Genomic DNA, 9,598 nt, shown 5'->3' on the forward strand with positions numbered 1-9,598 from the left:
AGTGGATGATTTGTATCCTTCAAACCCATCTTCCCGGTGCCTGTCACTGGAGCTTTAGCACCGTTTGTCAGAGGAACTTCTATGACTGGAAGTGTTGCCCCTGACGACACAGCTTCCAATTGGTCTCAGTTGTTTCCAAGATGAATCAGAAAGGCTTTTAATAAGGAAATCCACAGAGCTCATGGGGTGTATGGGTAACTTCAAAGCAAGGTTAATATAGATCCTCTGAGCATTTTCCGCACTGCCACAAACTTTACACAAGCTGAAGAGCGGACAGAATTACTCTCTGTCAAGAAAACTCACTTTTTTAGGCCATAAAAAGTATATTTGTTTTTCTGCTCTCGGAACCTTGGGGCGAGTCTAGCATACGAATACTGCAATAAGAACAGAAAACAAAGAGTAACTACAATAAATGCAGAGATGGATGCTGCCCTGAGGCTTAACCTGCAGTATCAAACACCACATGCACATAAAATATCATAACTCCCTGCAACTCCCATTGATCCTGAAAAGCTTATCGAGATTATTAACCTGAGTTTTGGTGAATACATGAAGTGTTAAAAGTAAAAAGAAAAAAAAAAAAACATTAAAAGAGGTCTATGTGAACGCAACATGAGTGCAATCCTTGCAATTTTTCCTCCACCACCAAGATGGAGCGGGAACAGCTGCCTTTCCACATGTTATCTGGTCCCGCAGCTGACAGAGACATCAAAATCCTGACACACATACTATATTGCACATGGCAAATTCATGACATATGCACATGCTGCCAGAGATAAAAGTCTGGTACAAGGCATGTGGGAATAGATGTACAGTAACGAGAGCCTTGAGGCCTGGCTTAATGAGGAGGATTAGTGAACCATTTTAGGGCTCTTGTGCGCAGCTGTAAGAGGGGCGGCGAGGCTGCTAGCAGCCAGGGCTGGATGGATGAGGGAGCAGTAGTCTGTCAGGTAGAGGACAGGCTCACCTCGGCTCCCAGGAAACTCTTAAACGAGACAGAGGGAGTGCAGACCGACAGATGAGGCCAGATTGTAAATGCTGACAAGTGCAATCAATAGATCGCACTGTGATATTAACTTGTGATCATCTTTTTGATATCCCACTGAGATAGGTCGGAGGAGGAAGACAATTCCCAGGTTCAACGAATGTGATATGCTCAGCACCGCAAATGTTCATCATTAATTTTTCAACACAAACACTGTGACCTTAGAGCGCTTTATGAATCTATTTCTAGTTAATTGGTTAATTTGCCAATAATATGCTATCAAGAGGCACTTTACTACATCGCTGTTCCCATCATAGCAGATGGGACAGATGGGTACAGATATTTTTGGGTGACAGACTTCTATATTAAAGACCAATAACGGCAACATATTTGTCTTGTTTATTAGGTTTTGTTCGCTGCTTTGAGTGCCATCTCTGCATTGCTCTCATGTGGCCAATTCTCTTCATCCAGTGGTGAGATTGATCTTTCAGTAGTGCGTATCTCTGAATCAAATTTGAGGCTGGCCAACATCCTGGCACCAAATGCTGCATTTCTGCTAATGTAATGTATCTTTTAAAGGCCCGCTTACACCAGAAAGTGGCACAGTGAAGGTCATCCGAGCATCCTTCTGGAAATAGACAGTGCAAGAAGTCTGGTGACGTACACAGGGCTAGCTGGTGAACTGCTGTAGTTGGTGAGAGCCAACTGACATGCTGGCACTAGCCAGTCACAAGCATTTAATTTAATTTTATATACTTTATTAATCCCCGAGGAGGAAATTTTCACTCTGTTTGTCAATTACACACAGGTCCAAACACACACATGCACAAACTGGACCTATACATGCACTAAGTGGAGAGATGTCAGAGTGGGCTGCCCATGACAGGCGCTCCGAGCGGTTGGGGGGTTCGGTGCCTTGCTCAGGGGCACCTCAGCAGTGCCCAGGAGGTGAACTGGCACCTCTCCAGCTACCAGTCCACGCTCCATATTTTTGGTCCGGATGGGGACTTGAACAGGCGACCTTCCAGTTCCCAACCCAAGTCCCTATGGACTGAGCTACTGCCGCCCCTTATTTTCAGGCGAGTCAGCAAGCTATTATCAGGCCATTAAATGGATGTTTTCAGTGGTTATAAGCATCATAGATTTGAGTTAAGTCTTCTATTAGTCTTCTATTAGTTTTTACAGGCAATTTTCAGGCCATAAAATGGCATTTTACATTAAATGTAATAATTATGATAAGAACAAAGTAGAAAGTCAGGTTACATAGTTGAAAGAGCGAGAAAGTCTGTCAGCTGGGGGAGGTGGATAGGTCAACAAACACAGGATTTCCACCCAGTAGAGTGGGGTTCATGTTCCGTGCTCAACCAAAAGTCTACTTTAAGTTATTTTAACCAGATACAGTTGTTTAAATGTACCATGATACATTTTTTAAAGCTAACAACTTAGTTTTTGGGCCTAAACTTCATGAAAGTTTAAGTTAAACCTAATGAAACTTCAAGTTTGATATACAACTAATGGCCTCAGAACCTACTGTTGAAGTAAGTGTGGCAGGCCCCTTTCTTCCATATCAATGATTCTTATGATCACTGATAATGGCCATTTAATGACTGGCTTAACAACATCCGAATCAGGTGGGCTAGCTAGCTGCAGATAGTAAGCTTGTCAGCTCAGTCAGAATCCATTTTCTAACCACTTATCCTCTTGAGGATCGCAGGGGGGCTGGAGCCTATCCCAGCTGACATTGGGCGAGAGGTGGGGTACACCCTAGACAGGTCGCCAGACTATCACAGGGCTGACATGTCAAGACAGACAACCATTCACACTCACTTTCATACCTACGGACAATTTAGAGTCACCAATTAACCTATCCCCAACCTGCATGTCTTTGGACTGTGGGAGGAAGCCGTAGTACCCGGAGAAAACCCATGCTGACACGGGGAGAACATGCAAACTCCGTACAGAAGGGCTCCCACACCCGGGATCGAACCAGGAACCCTTTTGCTCTGAGGCGACAGCGCTAACCACCACACCACCGTGCCGCCCTGGGACAATACAATTCATTTAAAATGAGAGTAAATTTTGTTGAACAGTGACTGAAAAATTGTCAATTCTAAAATGTAGTGTACAGTACCACAAGAGAACAGTCAGCAAACTTTGCAATGTCAGTTGCACAGCAGTAGCTAAGGTTAGCTAACATTAGCTACCAAAAGCTACTGGTCAAACCAGGCTTGGTAAGGCTGTAGCAGAAGAATATCTGAATGTACTGAGCAAAGGTTTACGATTATAAAAGGAAGATAATGTTCCTTCTTTCTTTCTGTTTTTTGTATAAGTTGCATAGTCTGACTTTTAGAAAAGTATGTGCACCATTGACTCCTGTCTCATTACTGACTGAAAAACTCTTGTGAAGCAGTTTGAATTTGAACAGATTTGAAGCAATCATAGCCACTCTACAAGAGGTAGCTTGGCAGACTTCACACCTTTTTAATTCAATAGCCTGATGGGCAAAAATATATTTCTATACAAGGCAGCACTACAGTGGAATAATCTGCTCACAAATCTAAAACAGAGTATTTTACAGAGCACATTAAAAGTGGCCTTAAAGAAATGGCCTCAAAGTACCATGTAGCATATTCAATTCCAATTTTTTTTTTTTTACTTTTTATGACCAAGAAAACAAGAGCATGTTGACATAGTTGCCCAGCTGCTTGCTATGTATTTATATGTTGATTGTCTTGTATGCACCTGATGTCTTGTTGATGTGATGTTTTATCTTGTGATGTGTCACAGTAAGTGTTTATTGGAAAAATACAATGGAAATAAGGTTTTGGGCTTTATTGTGTTTATATCCTCAATGACTTGTAATATTGGTAATGACTAAGGTGCAGTGCTATATGTGTTTTTATTAAACAGTTAAATCAATCAATCAATCAACAGATGATGATTAAATTAAAGTAGATGGCACACAGCTAATTTTGGCTGTTCTCATGCACTGTTCATACATTTACCTACCAAAACTGATGCACCCCAACTTCTATATAACCCTCGTGATCATGAGTCAGTAATTTGTTAATAATAATAATTGGGAAGGTTGCGATCACGTGACTAATGCCTTGATGGGGGTAAAGAAGTAAGGAGTTTGTATAAGGAGGCAGGTTGGGGTGGAACATGGGTCATACAACACAGGACTTTTCCCCAGGAGACCAGTGTTTGAAACCATGTATAACAAAGTGAACTCTGAGTTATTTTAGTGATAAAACATCGGCACCATGTGACTTTTCCTAAACCTAACATACATAACTTGACTTGCCTAAACCTAAAGATGCCTAAACTTGTTTCTTTTCCAAACCTAACCAAAGCTAATTTACCTGCCTAAACCTTATCTACATAATTTTGCTTGCCTAAACCTAAGCTATGAGCCTTTACGTTAAGTGCATAACTTTATGTTAAGTATGTCATTCAGGTGCTAATTCATTAGATATCATATGAACAGCTGTATGAGGATATGTTGGCTACTGAGCTATCATAGTTTCCTCCATTTTGGCCCAGCTGTCGGTTTCCTCAAAGGTTGGCACGTCAAGACAGTTTGATATTTGCCAGCAGCAAATGTCAAAGTTCATCTAAGCAACTTGCTCTGACCTCGTCACATATTGACATTTTGGTCATGGGCTTTCCGCGTACGACATGCAAGGTACCCTAGGGACGTTGGTTGTTGACGTTCTGAGACACTGTGTCAGGCTCTCTTCTTCCAAGGTACACTTCCGTATTCACAGGAAATTTAACATTTACATGCAGTCTCTTTCAAAATAAACGTACTACGTCGGTACAACATTGGAAATTGACGGGGGGTTTTTTCCTTCAACAAACACACATGGTTAGGTTTAGGCAACAAAAGGAAGTGGTTAGGTTTAAGAAAAAAAGGACAGGGTTTGGCTTTAGAATCTTACGGGTCGCAAACACCGCTCTCTCAGGTGAAAGTTTTGTTGGACCCATCCACCACCCCTCCAAACTGCCTCACTTGGACTTCCGCCACCTTAACTTTTGTCCTTGTCTTGTCATGTTTCCCCCTGATGCCACTGGGCACCGTTAAACTATAACAGCAACTGGCCGCGTATCATAGGGACATTAAAGACCAACTTTTTTTGTTTGTTTCTGACGCCCTAAGTCACTGCCCAAGCACCGGATATTGACAAATTCAAAGTGAGACCAGGTTCATCTAAGTTGAACTCAACACAAGAGATTACTTCGTCCACTAAAGCATATCAACTGCTCGAAACAATTCCAATGAGACAAATTTACTGAATGCACCTCGAAAGTGATGCAGTCCATTTTCATGAAGTTAGGGGCCTTGCAAGAGATGGGTGGGAAAAAAACAGGTAGTCATAACTGATGCAGTTGAGGCCTAAAATATGTTATCTTTTAGTCTCAAGTATTGGTCAAGCTCCAAAAAGCCTGGATAAAACTGCACAGCATACATCATCTTTTTTGGAATGGGTAGGAGAGAGACTGAAAATGTGGCTTTACTTGGCAGACATAGGATTTGGATCAACTCTCTGTCTCTTCTGTCCTGGTTAATTCTGGTCTCTTAGCTATATTCTGTGGATGTAATTAAGTAAGCTTAGTTTAGGTTCACAATACACCGTCTGACGTGGACTTGCTATAATTAGACTCCTGGAAAGAGCTTTATCTAAGACAGTGAGCTTACACATGACATTTCACTTTTCAGTGGAGGAGAGGCCAGATATTGTTTGCAGACAGCTCTCCTTCCAAAAGTTTCTGACTGAGGTCTTGTACTGCAGTATTTTAACATTACCTTATGTCTCATGGTGGTAATGATTGCAGAGATGTTGATGTTGAGGGAGGAGGTCTCTGCCTACACTAGTTTCCTTGGCCTAGATTTCATAAAATGTTCCTTTTAGTCTAACTGTGGTTGTCTTTTTACAGTATGTGTGCCTGACATACTGGCAAGCAATTTTAGTCTTTAGAAGTGCGTTCCATCAATCCCAGAGAGAAAACCTCTCAAGCACGCCCAACACGTCACTTACATTTTTGGGGAAATCAACCCAATTTGCCTGGCAGATTGCATTTTATCTTTTTCTTAACCGTCCCAATCATTGTAGTCCGTTTTGCCTGGGGTATGGCGCCTCCTTGCCATCACTTACCTGAACTCCTTATCTGTTTTCTTCCCCTGGAAGCAAAATTGAAACAAGCATGGATTAACTCAATGTCACGGCAGCTTTGTCCCTGGGATAATGGGGGACAATGAGCTCTGCAGTGACAGCAGTAAATGATGCCAATTTTCTCACAGAAAGGGAGAATGATAGAATGAGAAAGGAAAGGAAGAGTTTGGGGAGATAGCTTAAGACTCTAATCCAACTTAAGTAAATCAGAACGCTCTGGGTTTTGCTGAGTGTTTGTCCCATTGAAGTGATTTATATCATCCAATCATTGTGGTGCAGGCAGCGCAAATGCTGACTGAAGATATGTGACAGGCTGGGTTTAAGAAGATTTGGTGAAAAATGTCACATTTCTGTGAAAAGAAAATTTGACATGTTTTGTCTTACGGGGATAAAAAGTTTGGGTGAGCTTTTCCTTCACTGCGAAATGTGTAGACTATTCATCCGTACATGCCCAGTCAGCCATAGGCTCCAGTGCTACATGCTAACTTGAGCATTCACCATATCTCTAAATTCTGACTACAAGCATGGATGGATTACTGAATGGGCCTAGCAGGCACAGGCTCAGGGGCCTGAAGTGTCAGGGGCCCCTTTGTCCTTCACCTGTGAGATGTCACTCAAATTAACATGTGCAGAGAATTAAAATGACCACAAAGAGATGCAAAAGAAACTGCAAAGAAACAGGAAAAAAAAACTATAAAGAGGGGCAAAACAACTACAAAGAGACACAAGACAACCACAAAAAAACACAAAAATGGACTCAAAGAGAAAGAAAATTACCCTAAAGGCGCACACAATTATCTCAGAGACACAAAATAACCACAAACACAGACAAAACAACCAAAACAGGCACAAAGTGACCTTGAAGAGACACAAAATACCTCAGAGAGAAACAAAATCACCTAAAAAACACAAAGAATCACTGCCAGAGACACAAAATGACCTCAAAGAAACACAAAACAACCAAAAAAAAGACACAAAACGCAAATTATCACAGAGACACAATTATCTCTCAAATTATTTAATGTTGTGTCTCAAAGAGAGACAGAATAAAATAACCTCAAAGACACACAAAACAACCAAAACAGGCACAAAGTGACCTCAGTGAGACACAAAATACCTCACAGAGAAACAAAATTAGTGAAACAAACAATTACTTCAAAGGAGACACAAAGTTACCCAAAAGAGACACAAAATTATCTTAAAGAGACACAAAACAACCAAAACAATGCACAAAATGCAGAAAAATACAAAGAAATGCACAAAATTACCTCAAAAAGACACAAAATGTACGAAAAAGACAGACAGAAAATGACCTCCAAGACACAAAATGACACGTTTTACCTCAAAGACACAAAGAGACGCAAACAACAACAACAAAACAGAGGCAAAACTTCCACGTCTCTGTGTCTCACCCCTACGTAGAAGAGGTAGTGGGACCTTTTGCATGTCTGTGCCCAGGGGTCTATTGTCTCATTATCCGCCCTTGACTCCAGGGTTATCCAATGTAAGTCAAGTGATCTTTCGTAGGATAGTGATACCTCCGCTAAATGTCAAAGTGCCACAACAGCCTTTTGTGGTTGATTTTGAGTTTGATTAAACTTTACATGAGCAAGAGCACAAACACATTCACACCTAACCATACATCACTGTATAGTTTGCAGATCTCAGTCATTAGCCATGTCCATCATTATCTAAAACCATGGCATTTTAATTATTGAAATGACATGAATAATTACATAAAATAATTATCTACTCCATGGTGTGTATAACAGTATAGTCTACAGCTCTCCAGGTGACCTTTTCATAGCTGTCAGTCTTGTTATTTTCATCATTGTATGTGAAAAGCTGATATATATTCTAAAAAACTATTCACATATTGCTAAGATAATTTAATATGTTGCAAGCTTAAGTTTAGCATCCATCATTAAAGTTAATGATGTAGACCACTGGTAGTTGGTCAGTATGGAGCATTTAAGTAACCAGGTTACCCAGAACAATCCAGTAATCCCAGTTGTAAACATGTTTGTTTCTGCTGTAAAGCTGAACATTTTACCATGGGTGTCTATGGGAATTGACCTGCTTCTGGAGCCAAGTGGCCATTAGAGGAACTACAGCTATTTGGCACTTTAACGTTGGCTAAGTAACCTGGTGAGTTTACAGAGGTACTGCACACTTAAACATATTTTGTGAGCTGTGAACTACATTATATGACTGTGCTGCAATGAAACACATAAATGTTGGTTTTAATATCGACACCTCTTACCAAATGCATGGAGGTGCAGTGGTTAGCACTGTCGCCTCACAGCGAGAGGGCAAGAGGGTTCCTGGTTCGAACCCAGGGTAGGGGAGCCCTTGTGTGCGGAGTTTGCGTGTTCTCCCAACAGTCCAAAGACATGCAGGGTAGGTTAATTGGTGACTCTAAATTGACCGACCTGTCCAGGGTGTACCCTGCCTCTCGCCCAATGACAGCTGGGATAGACTCCAGCCCTCCCTCGACCCCTAACAGGGTAAGCAGTTATGAAAAATGAATGAAGGTATTTCCTGGTTTGAAAATGCATGCCATCTACTGTTTTGAGTTCACCCTGAACCTTGCAAGGCCAAAGCTAACATAGAGTCAAGTGGATCAAACTTAAAGCCACAGTGTGTAGGAATTTCTCCCATCTAACGTTGAAATCATAAACGGATAGCACAGTCTAGCGCATCACTGTTTCAAATGCGTATTGCAACAACAGTAGCCGCTGTGGACCAAAAAGCTATGATAACAGTGATGAAACCATGTCATCCGATACTTCATGGAGTATTCATTCAGGCTCCTACACAAACACGCGACACGAGTTGACAAACCCCCTCCTCACCATGCTGGCTGTGTTTACAACGTAGGACTGCTGGGACGGGTGTAAATTGAAACAAACCAATCACGTCTTGTCTTTTGACAACTGACAACTGACCGAGTTGTCCCTCGTTCTTTTAATTCGCCGGTCACGTTGCCTTTTTGATTCCCTTTTGCGCTTCCTTGGCGACGAGGTTTCCATCTCCTGTGATGATGCATATGCATGATCCTGCATTATGCTCAAAGAGTGGGACTTTGTTATGCTGCAGTCATGCCGGGGCAAAGAGTGGGACTTTGTTATGCTGCAGTCATGCCGGGGTAGTAGTGAAGCGCCTCTCCACTATTGGTGGAGGTAATAATACACCAATGATGACATATTTATGAGTGCAGACATCAATTTTTGCCAATAAACAACTGAAAATGCTACACAATGTCCCTTTAATAACTTTTTTAAATAAGAATGTTAAGCCTCCTCACTCCCACCCCCCTCCTTGCTGCCCTCTCAGCCCCCTGCCCACTTTTTTTTTAGCATTTTTACAAATGTCTACAGTGGGTGGGGTTAGGCAGAAATCTAGAGGGTAGTTGCATCTTAAAATCTACTTACAC

The sequence above is a fragment of the Epinephelus moara genome, chromosome 14 (genome assembly GCF_006386435.1).
Source record: "Epinephelus moara isolate mb chromosome 14, YSFRI_EMoa_1.0, whole genome shotgun sequence".
NCBI lineage: Eukaryota > Metazoa > Chordata > Actinopteri > Perciformes > Serranidae > Epinephelus > Epinephelus moara.